This window comes from Castor canadensis, chromosome 1 (genome assembly GCF_047511655.1).
Source record: "Castor canadensis chromosome 1, mCasCan1.hap1v2, whole genome shotgun sequence".
NCBI lineage: Eukaryota > Metazoa > Chordata > Mammalia > Rodentia > Castoridae > Castor > Castor canadensis.
In genome coordinates, this window is record NC_133386.1 from 168,481,093 (window position 1) to 168,499,767 (window position 18,675).

The 18,675-nt window shown below is 36.3% G+C and overlaps 1 protein-coding gene across 1 annotated transcript in view; it reads right to left on the reverse strand.

Moving 5' to 3' along the window:
* The window catches only part of LOC109674440 (doublecortin domain-containing protein 1), a 248,901-nt gene that overhangs the window by 49,136 nt on the left and 181,090 nt on the right, over positions 1-18,675 (reverse strand). Inside the window, 3 exon segments of the mRNA XM_074043394.1 lie at positions 1,948-2,073; positions 4,725-4,889; positions 7,969-8,070. The gene's annotated coding sequence lies outside the window, so the exon portion shown is untranslated.

Consider the following 18,675-nt stretch of genomic DNA (forward strand, 5'->3'; position numbering starts at 1 on the left):
AATATACTGCTTTGATTATTCAAGAGAGCCTCAGGAGTCATCACAGTCACGTGGGTACAAGGAAAAAACACAAACTAGAGAGGTTGGATTTCATTCTTATTTCACTTACCTTAAAAGTGACCTAATCCTTATCCTAAAAAAATTACCTGACTCATCATTAATCTATTAAGACATGCCAACAGCATTTATTCAACAGAAACCAGTCCTAACACTAGTAACAGCAATTTTTATCAATGCTATGAGAAATAAGAGCGTGACTAATTAAGATCGCAAATGATCCACTGTAGAGTATAGAAAGATAATTCAATTGTAGTGTAAAACTTAGGTAAATTATCTAACAAAATTAGTCTGCATTAAATAAAGGCAGCTTCACATTGTTATACTTAGGGACATAGGTCTAATTTGAGTCATTTTCAATAAAAACAGTATTCACTGCACATGAAGAAGCAAAATTAAAAACGGCTACGTAAGTACACAAGTAGTAGAGGATGTAGCTCTGTGGTAGAATGCTTGCCTAGCATGTGAAAGGCCTTGGGTCCAATCCCCAGGACCACGAGAAGGAGGGGGCGGAATCTATATGAATTAAAACTATAAACTCCTACCCAGAAATTTAAGGTAAAGGGTCTAGACAAATTTAATAGCTTGAGTAAATATTATTGCACACAAAAGAAATTTTCTTATAGACGGAAAATGTCTATGAAAAGAATGCTGATGAATTTTTTTTTCTCTTTAAAGAAAAAAGAAGAAACAGATTCAAATCTTGCATGAAAAGTACAAGTGGTCACTGGGAGAAAAAGCTGTTTAAACAGCTCCGTCAAGGAATGCAACGACTCTGTCCTTGCAAACATTCTTAGCTATAGTTTGTCACTGGTTGGACTGAGTAAACCTCATCAGACTGCTTTTGCTTTTTGCGATATACTCTCTACTTCAGTCTTTTCAACTGTATACACGGAGAGCTGTAATTCGTCAAATTATGCAATGTTAAAGCTAGATGGAACCTTCTAGTTGGATCACCTATCCAGCTCAGTATCAATATCATGCTGCAATATCCAATATGTTAGCCACAAGTTATATATTCCTACTTAAATTGAAGTTAATTTAACTTAAATATAATTTAAAAATACAGTTCTTTAGTCACACTAATCACTAGTCACGTACTGTGCGTCCACCATCATTGAAAGTTCCACTGGACTGTGCTGGATAGTGGTTAAGCACACAGGTCCTTAAGACAGATGATTTGGATAGGAATCCTGGCTCTACCACGTCCCAGCTGTGGGACTTTGGGCAAATTACATCTTTTTGTCTTGTTCTGACTCTGAAAAATGGAGTAATGGTAGAATATGAGGGGATAATGTTTTGAGGTTTAAATACAATCTTACCCAATTCATTTATAACTGTGCCTGGCCTATAGTCAATAATCAGTAAATTATTAGCTTTTACTATTTACAGATAAGAAACGGATATCATCTGCCCAAGGATAGGCATGAGCAGAGAGAAGCTGAACTCCCAGATTCTCAAAATCCTTCTCTACTCTTAGCTGTCTCATCAAGCCTCCAGCACATTGCTTTCATTTTCATTTTATCATCATCTAACAAAATATGTAAATATGAGTGCCCACACAGAGAACATACAATTTTATACTTTAATGAGTCCACTTAAAATTGTTAATTTGGAAATAGCCACTAAAAGCAGTTGTTACATTTCAAACAAAATGATCACTTCTGCAAAGCAGAACCAATATTTTGCTCATTATTCCATAAGATTTTTTAAAACTAAGGAAAGCTAATGATAAGTCTTTTAGACATGATCTCATTATACCTTGAAGTAAGTCAATACAGTAATTGCTTTAGACAATTTAAAGAACATCTTTTAATTTTTCAAATCTCCCACTCTGGAAAATCCTAAATTAGGTGATAGATTACTTTAATCAAACACATGTTAATTTACTTGTCACATCCAGGTAGCAGAACAGCATTAGGATCTAAAAAGGCTTTATAGGCAACTGTGATGCCAATTCTGGCAAAGGCAGCCACTTGGTCAAAGGTCAAGATCAAAACTGGGTTTAATGGAGGTCTGAAAAATTGAAAAAAAATCAAATCTATTTGCAAACTGTACATATACTGAAATTTGAGCATTAATAAACAATAAAGTATGCAATATAGTGTCTAATAAAGTCCAGAAATAAACAAATTTCTTATTACATATCACTCACTAGTGTCAGTTTCCTATATTAACAATTGAAATGTACATTTTAGTTTATTTAGCTGATTTATAATGTGCCAACAGGTACAACATATAAATTTTTTTAAATAATTGCAATACTGAAAGTATGTAGTTGACAAAAAACAATCAACTGTTTATATACTGTTCATTTTCATATATAACTAATTCTGTACACCTCTGGAACTGACAATTAAATGAATCCTTAATATTTGATTATAAACAACTATTTTTGTGAGCTCACTAAGTATTGTGCTGATTTAATTTTTATTGCATATTGTTAGGCAAACTGTTTTTTAGGTGAATTTGGGAATTAAAATCAAATTGAAATGTATCTTAAATAAAAACAAATGGTCACTATGTCAACTATGAGCCATTTTTCTCTAACTTGGTAACAAAGATTGCTATTTGACTCTAGAATTAAAGGACTGAGATACATTGCCTGTGCAGTCTCATTGCCAAAAATATTTAAACTGAATCCAATCATGAGGAAACACTCAACAAATACAGTGTGTGGGTTATTCTATATGGAAAGTGCTTGGATTCTTGAAAAGGAAAATCAGTATCATGAAAAGCAAAATAAAGGTGGACAGAATACTTCATGTGAAAAAGAACTACAGAAAATAGCTAAATGTAACACAGGAAGTTTATTTGTAAGCTGGACCATAAAAAAAGCTCTATATAGCACGTTTTGGGTAGCTTGAATACAGATAATATGCTACATAATACTTTAACTATTAACTGAGTTAAATATTATGATGTAGTTATTTAGAAGAAGGTCCTGTTCTTCAGTAACCTGAAGCATTTAGGAGCAAAATTTTAACAATTGTCTGGAATTACTTTTAAACTATACAAGAGAGAGCAAGGGGAGATATAAAAGAGGTAAACAAATGTGGAAAATAGTGCTTTCTTTTTAAAACTAGAAAAAAAATATATTATCCTATTAAACTAACAATGACATGCAAATGAATTTATAAATCTCTTCCACTCCAACCCTCAGCTGGTCTTAGAGTATTGGCATTTTACTAGTCTTTCCATAAACAGGATAGAATTAGTCAAGAACAAGTGTTTGATATTCTTAACATACTACATCACAGCAAAAATAATTAAAAACATCAAAATTAGTTATTACTCTCATTTTGACAATTAAACAAGAGGAAATAATAATGACACATTTTAGGACTGGCTTTCTTTGTAAATCAAAGGGCTTGCTGAATTATTCAAGAATTCTTAGCACTTTAAGATTCATTACAGTTTTATCATTGTAAAAACAATTCAATTTACAATGTAATTAAGTTGCATTTTGCAATTTTCCAACGAGGGAAAACTTAACACTCCCTATAGATATTTGTAATTCTATAAATTACACAGCAATAAAAAATTAAACATCTTAATTTTATTCTGACTGGAACAGATGAAGGAAAATTCTGTAATATGCTACCTCAATTTATCCTATCAACCTCATCCAATATTTTTGTGGATTTCTGAGGAGATTTTTGTTTCAGTATTTGAAATTTTGACTATTTAAACAGATCACCAATTCTATCAGCCCACAGTTTGGTCTGACTATGCTTATCCATTACAGTTAACATATGATCAATTATACACTATGTGCAAAATTATTTTCCCCTATTCTGTTCTAGAGCTAAATAATTAAAAACAGGCAGAAAAGTGTGTTTAAGTTTCCTGACAAGCAGCTTTAGAGTTCATTTGGATGTGTCCTGTCAAAATATGCATAAATTTCTAAGATATTCAACACAACAGCCCAGCTCATCAGTGTACACTGAAACCTTTTTCTTTCTTCAGAAACGCAGATAATTTTATGCAGGAATTTACCAATCTATGAAAATTTACACAATGCTCAGCAATAACCAGTAATTATCATGGGATAATTTTGAGAAATATAACTTAGATAGGATGGGGCTTACAAGCTTTACCAATTTGTCTTTAGCTCTCCTGTCATTGGTGCTTAAAAGGTTAAGACTTTATTTGTGAAAACATAGAGAGATACTGGGAAATCATGTTGTCTACAGCTTCACAAATCTTGCTTAAGATCCTTTTCAATTACCATCCATTTCTCCTTTAAAAAGGGACAAAAAATAGAGGAGTGGAAGCAGGTCAGGGCAGTGTGCGACAATGACAGTGTGATGGGCTTGGACCCCCCGTGGCGTTTCCATCTGCTATCATTAAGGTGACTACTCAGACATGAACAAATCCCTCTTGCTGTGCTGACAGGCAGACTTCAAGAACTATGACAAGGCATTAAGACAGAAAGTCGGGGGTGGGGGGGAGAGAGAGAGAAAGAGAGAGAAAGGGGGTCGGTCATATTCCATAAACAATACTGGCTCAACAACAACAATAACAAAAAAAACTCCGAAATTTTATTGGAATTCAATTTTGTTCTAAATTTTCATAAAGAGTGCTACTTGGCTTCCCAACTCTCTTGTTAAATTAGCTCACCCTGGAAAGTCTGAGAACAGAAAGAATAAACACACCGCTCCTACCTGTGTGCTTCACCATAAGAGACCCAGATTTTTTTGCTCATTCTTCAGTAGGAGTGTATTCTTAATTTCCTGACCATGCTCATCAAAGAGCCGGGCTGAAGAAAAACTGAGGCCTGGTGGGTTGATGGAAGAACCTTGAAGCCTTTGATGAATCTTGAGAAGTAGCTGATAGAGGGCAGGTGAAGGGGATGAAAAAAGAAGACAATCTAAAGTGTGAACATCTGTAATAAACTGTCTCTATTCTGTAACAAATGAAGTCCAAACAAATGATAATTAAATTCATATAGAATGTTAAAAGAAGTGTGAAATGACGGCAATGTTTAGCTCAGTGTAAAGTAACAAAATGAGCATGGGCTTTTAACCAGCAGGGGGTGCCACAGGCTTGTGATTGAGCTCTGACCCTTTGGCACCGGGACTGAAAGCAGATGTGACAGTCTCACAGAAAGAGCATTTAGCTGCTACACATGGTAACGGTTCTTTTTGATAAGGGTTATGCTGTATGCTGTTCTTGTCGGAGCTACACATTTTGTTAGGGCCTTCCAGTCAGATTAAAGTTTTACAACAGGCAGTTTCTCTGTCCTGAACTAGCATCAGATAACTTAATGGTAGAACAATTCACCCCTTATGAGACTGCAAAAATAAACAAGACTGAGGCTAAGTTGACTTATTTAGAACTCTTTCTGGAAGCATTTTAATTGTAAGCCCTGCAAAAGCCTATGAACATCTTTCGTAATGGTTGTTTACAAGTTGTGAATAACACATCATTGAAGTGTAAAGTATGAAATGCTTGTCATTTAATATTATAAATAATAGCATTTTCAGTGCCTGAGTCTATCTTAAATTTAGAAACTCTGAGTTACCAAGATAGTTCTCATTTTAGGCTCTCTTCAAATCTAAAGTAAATCTAACTGAGCTGTACTACATATGCCAGTTGAAACAGACATCTTTTTGTTATTATCCATCACCTTTGTTTCAGAGTTCCAGCCTCTGCTCTTTCCTGCTCCACACCCTACCCTATCCATCACTCTGGTTTTCTCCCCGCCTTCTGTCACAGGTTTTCTTCTCATCTCTCCCTTGTCAGTTCTTGTGTCTCAATTTCTTATTACTCTGAATCCCTGCAGGGATGTGGATATAGTGATACAGTTATGGTCTTGTCTATTTATTTATTTATTTGATCCTTTTATTAATCTCCACTGAAGATATATTGAAAAGTGCTAAATGCTGAGACTCAAAGGCAAAGAAAGTTGTAGCTTTCCATATGTCTCAGGTGTCTCACTAGTTGGCTATAAACTCTTGACTAAGTACAATAATTTCTTTGATTAGAGAATGCTTAAGAATTAGGCTTTGTCCTAATTAAAGATAAATAACAGTATTTCCAACTTCAATGCTTTCATTGACTGTATATGAACCAGATTTTTAGTCATGAACATCCAAAGGGCTAGAAATGATGACACGTTTTTCTTCATTTCATTAAAGTTAATACTTCATATCCAGCAGAGCCAAATTTTAAAAATTAAAATTGATTTCTATCCTCTTTAGCTATATAATAGGCAAAGGCAATAGCAAAATCTGTATTATTTTGTTTTCAGCACTGGAACTGCAAACATATTTTGAAATCTATAGATTGTGTTTCCAAACCCCTATATTTATTTCTGTGTGCTTTCAACCTTTGAGCTTAGTTTTGTTGCTTTGCTATTATTTCAGAAAACATATAATGCTGATCATTTTTTAAATCACAGGGATTTTGCTTTCAAGCACCACCTTTTTGTAAAGGGGAAAGATACAAACAATTTAAGGCCTGATCCTGGGAAGAAATGTATGTGCAAAGAACAGGGATGTGTGGTAGATATGGGATGTGAGCATCTGACCACTTAACCAAATTCACTTTCACAGGAGTTGCATCGCAATCTCTATTTTCTCAACTTGGTGACAGACTGCATTTTAGGTGTTCAAAGATGAGCATTCAACAGCCTACAGGAGGTAAGGGCCTCAGTGCCTTTCATCTTTAGGTCATTGGTTAGGGCAGGGCTATGGAAACCAAAAATTGTGATAATCTCCACCCATTTATCTTTAAAGCTATCATCACCAGGCCCTTATAGGATAAGAATTTGTTCAGGGATTTGAGAAGAGTATGAAACATCTTAGGCTAGTGATTGAGACAAGTGTCCACACAAGGGAATAGTGAGGCCTCGGTGCCACAAGTGTTCTCTCTAACGAAGAGCTTTGTAATCTCCCTAATTAAAGTTTCCCCCAGATTTACTTGGAAATATCAGAAAAGCACAATTTCAGTGTGCCATAAGTCAATACAAAGACTTTCTATAGAATAACAGTTTCCTGTGTAAGATAATATAAATGGCATCTTCAATTTTAGTATTTATTAACAAGTCTAATATTCTCGTGTGAAAAGGTGGGGAGACAGTAGAAAATTCTAAGAGGGCCTTTGTATCATGGTGATTTATATACTCAGGGATTTGATGGTAAAAAGAAACCAGCCAAGGCTGGGATCTTTCTCTAATCAATCAAGATAGCATTTCCTTATCTATGCTAATGATCCAATGAGAGTCTCTCAATTCATATGCAATTTTTGTGACGGGTTATAAAAGCCAGGTAATGGATACCACCAGGGAGACATAATTCTGGGGTGCTAAACCAAAGGGGGGTAAAAAAATGAGCAAGCTTCTGAACAAAGGCAAGGCAACAGAGCCCAAAATACTGGTGTGCACTCGGGCGCATAACCCCAATTTGTAAACAACAGGGTGTTCGATGGCCTTTTATGCAAGACAAAGGCCCAAAATAAAGACCCTGAGCATGTTGGTTCTGCCTGAGAAATATCCCAATTGTCTGGAAAATAGGCAAAGGTAAGAGTGCCTAAGATAAACCAGCTGGACTGATTCACAACAAGCATGGCAGAAGACCACAGCTAGTTCTAGTCACTTAGGGTTTAGGAATGTTCTAGACCCAGAGCATATTCTCCACTAAATATCATGTCATTTCCTTTAAAGTGTGAAAAAAGAAAGCAATCCTGATGTATCAAAACTAGGGCCAGTGTAGACAGATTTTCAAATACAAGCACAATGAAGGTTAAGATGCTATTAGGTAAGGGCCCAGGAGCTAATACTCAACTGAAGTGCAGTTTACAGATCAGCAAATGATTGCTCTTTTGTGAACACCTTAAGATATAATTGTTTAAAATAGCTATAAGTAACAGAAAACACTTATAGTCAGGAATAAGCAATAAACTCACTCTTTGCATCATATCACCAGATTGAGTTGGTTTATTAGACCTTAAATCTTTTTTACTGATATAAATAGAGGTCTCTCCAGTGACTTTTCCATTTTCAAATACCTGAAAAATAAAAGCACATTGAAAACTTAAAATAAATACATGACACAGATGTATATATTCATCCAAACATATATGAAAGGCAGCTTTATATATGTTTACAGTTAGTACAAACCAAGAACCAACTGTATGAACACATGCAAGTAAACAATAGTAAAAAAGCAAAGCCCCTGTTTCTCCCTTTGGTTTCAACGTCTAATCTGATTTGCACTCTCTACAATCTTAAAATAGAAGAAAACTTAGACATTGTAGGAAGAATCACTGACCACAGCAGATGTTTAAATAGAGTGTCAATGAAAGGTCAGCTAGCAGCCAATTAACTAACTTAATGTAGACCTCTTGAAAACCAAATGTTTGGAATGTTTCTGTGGAATGTTTGATTTATATTTAAAATATGTCCATATATCTGTGTTCAGTTCATCTTTTGGTTCACCAAAAGTAAATTCAACCTGACAGATTTATAGCATAATAGTATTAAGAAAGTTATCCATTTTAAGTGCATATATTCAACAAGTTGTTGAGAACAGAGGTAAAATTCATAACCTTGCATTATGCAACACTCGCTGAGAGAAAAAAAAAAAAAAAGCAACAAACGTTCTGGTCAAAAGGATCCGAATAAACCAGTCCCAACAGGATGGCTCCACAAGAGTGAACACTACCCCTCTGACCACATGGAGGATCCACGCAGGGTGTGCCATTCACTAGGCAAAAAAGGAAGCAGGCCAGAGGGAGGCCTAATGAATAATTTAAATCTGTGCTTTTCATTTTTTTCCTCAAAAGTTCTTTTCTTCCCTTTCTGATATGCCCATCGCACTGGTGTAGCCATTTCATGTACTTTTAAGATGAAGAAAACTGTCTTTTATACTTTTGAGACAGTAAAAAATTTATATAAGTAGCTTTAGCCTGGTTTGGGAAATAATATTTCAAGAGCATTTCTTCAGCCTTTAGGCAAAAAGGAAAAAAAAAAAATAAGAGTAATGATGTTAAGGATTGTAGGTGTCATTCCTCTTGATACTGTTCTTGAACTACTGATGGGTTAGCATTCAGTCTTTTTATTAGTATTCCACTCCTGGCAGTGTCTTTTCCTAATAGGGACTTTTCACAACTACATTTCTGAGTTAAGATATAATTCTGAGCAGGAACTCTTCCTACTTTTGCAAAGTACCTTATAAACCCAACTGTTGCTTGCAAACTTATAGGCTATAAAGAATCCTGGGAAGAGAATCTTACTGTCCTAAAAATTTCTTCAGGGCCCTCAGATGGAACACAACTCTTAAACAGAGAGAAAAGTAACAATGAAGGTCACAACTCCAGCGGCATACATTCTATGATGTTAGTGTTGACAAAAGCTCAAAAGTAAAATGTATTGATGTTCCTTTGTTGAGACTTGCAATACGTGGAGTCAGAGTGCAGCAAATTACGTTCTAGAAAATAGCAGCGTGAGGGCTGCCAAACTGAGAAAGCAGAGGACTTGGTCAGCACCTAACACCTTCATGAGCTCACTGCTTTGTTCACCATGAAAATAAGTCTTCCTTTCTATGTCCAGAAACATGTTCTCAGAAAAGAAAAATCAAGAAAACAAAAAATTAGCTATGACTTTCAAAAATTCTCTAAGGACATAAAAAATGAAAATTTAGATGTTTAGTGTGTTTTTGCTATTTATCTACAAAAATGAAACCTTTCCAAACAAAAGTCTATGAGGTTCTGTTTTTCTTAGGCATGGCTCTGGTTTTTAAGCTTGTAGTAATATGCCTGTTCAACAATGCAAGTCCTGTAACATATATCTGTCCTTTTTTATGAGGAGTATTTTTATTCCTAACATGCAATGTTTAAACAGATAGCTCTCAAAACAGAAAGTTTCTATAAATGACTAGGTATAGAAAATTTAAAAAATAAGTCTACCCTTGCTTTCCTACTGCCTGATGATTGGCTAAGGAAAACCAACTACTGTGATGGCTTCCCAGTAGCTTCTCTGTGTGGCCTCACCTTCCTACGGCTCTAAAATTAAATTCTCACCTCTGGAGTAAGATGATGCAAAGAGCCAGCTGGGGCTAGCAATGGGGCCCAGGAACTAAAGTAACAGAATCTAAAACTTAATGATCCAGATCCTCTTGAAAAACATGATAGCTAACGACTACTGAAGAAATATCTAGGAATAAGAATTTATTCCTAGGACTCTAGTTAGGCAAAAGACAGAGATTTGGGGAGTGTTTTCCATGCCATACAGTATTTTTTTTTTTTTTTACTGTCCTTCACATCGATATTGACTTTTCTTCAACAGAATTAAATTAGGTTGACACCAGTGGTTCATTGTAATGTTGTAAATTAGTCCATTCATTCAAGAAATATTTATTGAGTGCCAATCATGTGTCAAGGACTATTCCGGTGCTTAAAACACAACAGTAAATTAAAATTTGTGCTGTTGAAGTGATCAACCTCTGCTGGATTAGAGGGATGAACAATGAATAAACAGAACAAAAAAGCAAATCATATAGTCTATGAAGGGTTCACCTGGATCTTGTGAGGCCAAAATTCACACAAGAATGCAAAACTCGATTTTTTTCATAATAAGAAAAAAATCACAACTTAACCATCTTAAAAAGCTCACATACAGCAAAAAACATTAAAAACTTGATAAAATTACAAAATATTTTCATTAACTCTCCAAGGTTTTTTTATTGTGTTATCTTTGATTATATCCTCATATGCTAATTCTAAAACATTTTCTGTAAAAAAAAAAAAGATGATTTTGTCTTTTCTCTAGTATAGTTAATCAAAAAACCTTTTTATTATTGATTAGAAAATTTTGGAGTTTTTTCCAGGAGGAAACTTTGATCAGGTTTCCTTAATATAAATGACAAAATATGGAAGAATTTTCTACAAATTACTTGACTATGTTAATTTCATCCTTCACCATCCATCCACATACTTTTGCTACCAGGTGCTCTTGTACACAGTCAAAAAGCAATACCCTATATGGCCAATAATCAATAACTATTTTTCCGGAAGCTCTTCCCACACCAAAATGGCTAGCACTAACTGTACTATATAGAGAAGTAATGCAAAGTACTAATACATTTCATTGTGCCCAAATTAAACGAATCCCCATGCCACAGTTTAGATCTTGAATATTCCCTAAATACCCACGTGTTAAAGTCTTGGTCCCCAGTGTGGTATTACTGGGAGGTTGTGGAACTGTTGAGACTGTAGCTTAGTGGAGGTCCTTAGGCCACTGGTGGTGTGTCCTTGAATGGGGCTCTGGAGTCCTAGCTCCTTCCTTATTCTCTTTGCACCTTGGCTCATGATGTCAGCACTTTTGCTCCACTATCCTCTCCTGTTATGATACACCACCTTGCCACAGACTCAAAACAATGGGGCCAATTGATCATGGATTGGAACCCCGCAAAATTGTGAGCCAAAATAAGCCTTGTTATAAGTTCACTGTCTCAGGCATTTTGTCATAGTGACAGAAGGCTGACTAACACAGCCCAATCAATTTTCCTTTAACTATAGCTTGAAAATGCCTACAGACACTTCAACACAACCAGGTGCAAGAGAATATGAAAAAAAAAAAAAAGAGGAAACTGGATTGGAAAGAGATAGGATAGTGGCCTTAACCAATTATACTTAAAATATATTATGTTTACAAATTTCATAGGAATATGTGGCCATGAAAACACCCATTTGAGGAATAGGGCCCTCTAAGTTTTTTGGAAGGGACCTAACAAGGGAAGGAGCCCTGGAACTTAAGTATCATGAGCTTCATGGTAAATGAAGCTCTGAATGCATAAGAAGAAGTGGTGTGTAAAGAAGAAAAATAGAGTCAGACAGGAGATATAAGACTGGGGTCAAGATATAGGATAGGCAAGGCAGTCACCATATGAAATGAATGATCAGGATAGACCTTAAAGAGAAGAGCTATTTGAGCAAAGATCTGGAAGAAAGAGAGCTAGCCAAGCAGAGAATTGGAAGACCATTGCTGGCAGAGGAAACTACAAGAGTAAAGAAACTAGGTAGGAATGTGTCTAGTGTGTTTCAAGAACTGAAAAGAAGCTAGTGTAACTGAAGCAGAGTGATATAGGGAAGAAAAGTGAATGAACATGAAATCAGAGAGATAAAGAGTAGAGAGTGGAATAAGGAATCATAAGAGGGTTTGGAGCAGAGCAGTAAGAGGATCTGACTTACATTTTTAAGGGATCATCATGGTGCCTGAATTGGGAATAAATTGTAGTGGCAAAAGAAATCTGAAGAGTAAATGACAGTGGGTCAAACTAAAGAATACTCAACGGACATGGTAAGAATGCTCAATTTTTTTGTTGTTCATTCCAGGGTATTTGCTTATGTTTATTAGTGAGGGAGGTTGGGAAATAAAATTTGTAGCTAGGCTAATATTATTGAAACACGATTTCTGCATCTATGGAAACAAATTAGCCCACTTAAGTATAACTGTGCATATGCAATTTTTGTAAAGGTGTAAATATGTCAACAGAGTACAAAAATAATTTTATTTACTGCAAACACTTCATAGAGCCAGTGACTAAAGCTTAAACTATATAGGGAAAGCTGACTTGAATAGGTAGTTCTGAGCCAATACAGTTCTTTGATGAGTTTGCCTGGAATCACTTATGACATCTATTTAAGGGCTGTATAATGCCTTATTCAGCACCATTATCTGGCCTTTAATGCTGTAAGTCTGGTTAAGAGCTAGCTGTGGGGGAACAGCAGGTTCCCAAAGTCCACAACCACTAGGAAGACCACCCAGGAAGCGCTCCAGCGCGTGAGCAGAAGGCCAAATGCCTAAGCTTCAAAATGCTTCAGGATGCAATGCTGTCAAGAGGCAATAATAGAAAAATGACACTGCAGTGTGCAGACAAAAGTTGGGAAGCTGTATAATAACAGGATTTACTAATAGAAGTATAGTGCAGAAAATGAACATAAAATAGCCTCACAACATTACCTGGCATATTTTAGGTGAATACAATTAAAGCTATTGAAATAAAATAAATTTACATGTCTTGGACTGGGGACCTCTGGAAAAGGAAGATTTGCCTGCAGGAATTTACTGGGTAGCCTTTGGGAATAACACTGGTAATGGAGGGAAGCAGAGTGGGTAGGGGGAGGTAAACTGTTCTGCAGTTGTAACAGAGGTCTCTAGTGACAGCTTCTGAGCTGGAGTGGTCCTTTAGATCTGTTCAGAATTCAGGCAAAAGAGCCATGCTTTTGCTTTGGATCACCAACTGAATGTTGGACATAGGCTGTCCTCAGGATGGAGGCCCTAATACTCTTAGCAGATAAGAAATTCCTTTACATTGAAGGCAACTGTCCAGGAAGAATGGAGTTGCGGTGCTGGGCTTTGGGCATCTCAGTCCTAAAGAGGTGATCTGGGCAGTGTGGGGCAACAACCACCACACATGCAAGGTAGTTCAGAGTGAAGGACGCACTGGCACATGCATGAACTCAATATTCACAGCAACTGGATAGCACAAATGAGTCTCAGGAGATTAAGCAACTTCCCCAAGGCAGAGTTGTTCACAAGGAGATCTTGAGAAATCAAGTCCTATGGTCTTTCAATTACAGATCAAAGTTTACTCTTAAATCACCATTAGTGACTCTAATATGTGTGAAACTTAATGTGAAAAAATTTTAAGCGCAGAACAGTATTTGCAACAGAGCTTTTACCTTTCTCAAAAAATATGAAAATTTAAATATTTTTGTTATAATAGAGGAGATTCCAAGATGGCCACGAGAGGGAGGAAGCAGAAAGCATGCCTTCTAAAGTAAAATCTTGGAGAGATGCTGGAGATACACCTTACAGAAAAAACCACTGAGAAGAGGCAAAACTTTGACCCCTCCACACCTCCAGCCTGAGCAGAGCATCTCACTTCACATTGAACGGAGAAACCAGGAGGGCTCCCGCGCCTCCGCCAGATGGCAGCGCCCAGATGGCTTGGGAAGACGCGGACCACGAGGTGAGCTAAGCAGCACACGGTACTCCCACAGACAATCCTGGGCCAGATCAGCACAGCCCCCTGGACAGACTGACACCCCACCCAGGGAAAAAAGAGAAAAAAAACCTGAATAATAAGCAATAACAACAAAATAGACAAGCAGCAAAGAGGGCGGGGCACCCTGAGTGCCCAGCAGGAGGAGGCGGGGAATCCCTCACAACAAGCTGGCTGGAGAAGGCAGGAGCAGCGTCACACGCCCAGCAACCAGGAGTGGGAAAGCTTGGAAAAGTGGTGGTAGGAGGAAAACTCCACAGGAGAGGGGGGAAAGACCACTTCCCACTTGAGCTATAAATAAACACACAGGCTTGAGAAAGCTGGTGCAGTGTCACCTCCCCAGTATGCTTGGAAAGGGGAAAGCTTATAGCAGTGGCAGTCTCACCTAGGAGAACTCTGAGTAAACAAAGCCTGCAGGGCCAGGTGAGTGCTAAGCTCACTCCTGAGATCTGCATAAATAATGTCTCCAGCAACAGCAGGCTGACAGCAGCAGGCAGGTGAGCCAGAGCCGCAGATACCATTCACAGAACTGTCTCCAGACTCTTTTTTTTCTCCCTACCTTTGGTGAGACAACTGAACTACACCTGCATGCTGAAAAACCTTCTGAAACTGTATTGCATTTAGACTTGGGACACTTTGTGGTGTTTTTTGTTTTGCTTTGTTTGCTTTGGTTTTTTCCCCTTTGATGAGACAACGACAGAACTACTTCTGAGTCACCATCTCCAGGACTGCAGGCTGAAGGACGAACACCAAAATTATTAAGACTGAAACTTTATTGCATTTGAACTTGGAGATTTTTTAATTTTTTAATTTTTAATTTTTAAAATTTTTAAATTTTAATTAATTAATTTATTTCTCAATCCTCTCTCTGTCTCTCTAATGCCTGTTCCACTTACTGTTGATTAGTACACTATCTCTTCCTGTTTATATCTTTGAAATTTTTGTTTGTTTGTTTGTTTTGGTTTTTTTTTGTTTGTTCACTTGTTTTTCCCTCTTTCTTTAACTTCTTTGCTTTCCCTCTCCTCTCACCCTTCCATTCTAAATATCACCATTGTTATTATCACAAGCTAGAAAATATCTAATTGCACACAGTCTAGGGACAATAACAACACTAAGGGCAATGACAGGAAGACAGAAAAAACAGGGAAACCAGTTTCCCCATAGCAAAAAATTAGTACAGGAACCAGAGGGAAATGAAGAAAACAGATACTCAGATCCAGACTCCAACAAAATGAAGATAAACTATGCCAAAGAACCCAATGAAGACCACAAGAACAATCTAAAAGAACAAATACTACAGGTAATCAATGAGAATTTTATAAAGATGATACTGGATATGGTCAACCAAAATGAACAGGAGACACTTAAGAAATTCCAAGACAACAAAAATAGAGAATTTGAAAAAGTGCAAGAAGAAATAAAAGAAACCATAGAAGCATTATACAAACAGCAAAATGAAACAAAGAACATGATTAATAAAGAGATAAATGAACTCAGGATGAAAATAGACATTAAAGAGGAAACGACTCAGGATATGGAAAACCTCAGAAAAAAGAACAAAACAGAATTGCAAAACAAAATGGAAGGCCAATCCAGTAGAAAAGAACAAACAGAAGACAGAATCTCAGAACTCGAAGATGAATTGGTAATTAAAGGAAAAACCAAAGAACTATTAGTTAAACAACTCAAGATCTGTGAAAAGAAAATGCAAGAACTCACCGACTCCATCAAAAGACCAAACTTGAGAATCATGGACATTGAAGGAGGAGAAGAGGTGCAAGCAAAAGGAATATGTAATATACTCAACAAAATAATAACAGAAAATTTCCCAAATCTAGAGAAATCTATTCCCATACAGAAGAAGCAAGAGGCCTCCAGAACACCAAACAGACCAGACAAAAATAGATCTACCCCATGGCATATTATCATTAGAACAACAAATACAGAGACCTGAGAAAGAATATTGAAGGCTGTGAGAGAGAAAAAACAAATAACATAGAAAGGTAAACCCATCAAAATCACAGCAGACTTCTCAACAGAAACATTAAAAGCAAGAAGAGCTTGGGATGAGATCTTTTGGGCAATGAATGAAAATAACATCAACCCTAGGATACTCTACCAAGCAAAACTATCATTCAAAATAGATGGAGGAATAAAAGTCTTCTATAATAAGCAGAAACTAAAATAATATGTGACCACAAAGCGACCACTACGAAAGATTCTTCAAGGGATTCTGCACACAGAAAATGAAACCCAACAGAACCATGAAAGGACAGGCAGCACCAAACTACAGGAAAAGAAAAAGCAAGAAAGTAGTGAGTAACCTCAACTTAGGTACACACAATCAAACCTTCAAACAACTAAGACAACTAAATGACAGGAATCACCACATACCTATCAGTACTAACACTTAATGTTAATGGACTTAATTCACCCATCAAAAGGCACCGTTTGATGAACTGGATTAAAAAGGAAAATCCAACAATTTGTTGCTTACAAGAGACCCATCTCACTGACAGAAATAAGCATAGGCTTAGGATGAAAGGCTGGAAGAAGATTTACCAAGCCAATGGCCCCCGAAAACAGGCAGGAGTAGCAATACTTATTTCTGACAAAGTAGACTTCAAACCTACATTGATCTAATGAGATAAAGAAGGACATTCCATACTAATAAAAGGGGAAAAAGGCCAAAAGGAAATAACAATTATTAACCTATATGCACCCAATGTCAACACATCCAATTTCATCAAATACCCTAAAGGACCTAAAAGCATATATTAACTCCAACACAGTGGTCGAGGGAGACTTTAACACCCCATTATCATCAATAGATAGGTCATCCAAACAAAAAATCAATAAAGAAATCCTAGATCTAAAATATACCATAGATTAAATGGACCTAGTTGATGTCTACAGAACATTTCATCCAACTTCTACACAATATACATTCTTCTCAGCAACCCATGGAACCTTCTCCAAAATAGATCATATCCTAGGGCCCAAAGCAAGCCACAGCAAATATAAGAAAATAGAAATTATACCATGTATTCTATCTGATCACAATGCAATAAAACTAGAACTTAACTACAAAAATAAAGACAAAAAACATGCAAACAGCTGGAAACTGAATAACTCATTGCTTAATGAACAATGGGTCATTGATGAAATAAGAAATTAAGAAGTTCCTGAAAGACAATGACAATGAAAACACAACCTACCAGAACCTATGGGACACAGCAAAGGCAGTCCTAAGAGGAAAGTTTATAGCCATGAGTGCATACATTAAAAAGACTGAAAGATCCCAAATCAATGACCTAATGATACATCTCAAACTCCTAGAAAAAAAAGAACAAGCAAATCCCAAAACAAATAGAAGGAGAGAAATAATAAAAATAAGAGCTGAAATCAATGAAAAAGAAACCAAAAAAACCATACAAAGAATTAATGAAACAAAAAGGTGGTTCTTTGAAAAAATAAACAAGATCAACAGACCCCTGGAAAACCTGACTAAAATGAGGAGAGAAAAAACCCAAATTAGTAGAATCAGGAATGCAAAAGGGGAGATAACAACAAACACCATGGAAGTCCAGGAAATCATCAGAGACTACTTCGAGAACCTATATTCAAATAAATTTGAAAATCTTAAAGAAATGGACAGATTTCTAGATACATATGATCATCCAAAACTGAACCAAGAGGATATTAATCACCTGAATAGATCTATAACACAAAATGAAATTGAAGCAGCAATCAAGAGTCTCCCCAAAAAGAAAAGTCCAGGACCTGATGGATTCTCTGCTGAATTCTATCAGACCTTTAAAGAAGAACTGATACCAACCTTCCTTAAACTGTTCCATGAAATAGAAAGGGAAGGAAAACTGCCAAACACATTTTATGAAGCCAGTATTATACTTATCCCAAAACCAGGCAAAGACACCTCCAAAAAGGAAAACTATAGGCCAATCTCCTTAATGAACATTGATGCAAATATCCTCAACAAAATAATGGCAAACCAAATTCAACAACACATCAAAAAGATCATTCACCATGACCAAGTAGGCTTCATCCCAGGAATGCAGGGGTGGTTCAACATATGAAAATCAATAGACGTAATAAACCACATTAACAGAAGCAAAGACAAAAACCAATGATCATCTCAATAGATGCAGAAAAACCCTTTGATAAGATCCAACACCATTTCATGATAAAAGCTCTAAGAAAACTAGGAGTAGAAGGAAAGTACCTCAACATTATAAAAGCTATATATGACAAACCTACAGCCAGCATTATACTTAATGGAGAAAAACTGAAACCATTCCCTCTAAAATCAGGAACCAGACGAGGATGCCCACTATCTCCACTCCTATTCAACATAGTACTGGAATTCCTAGCCAGAGCAATTAGGCAAGAAGAAGGAATAAAAGGAAAACAAATAGGTAAAGAAACTGTCAAAATATCCCTATTTGCGGATGATATGATCCTATACCTTAAAGACCCAAAAAACTCTACTCAAAAACTCTTAGACACCATCAATAGCTATAGCAAAGTAGCAGGATATAAAATCAACATGGAAAAATCATTAGCATTTCTATACACTAATAATGAA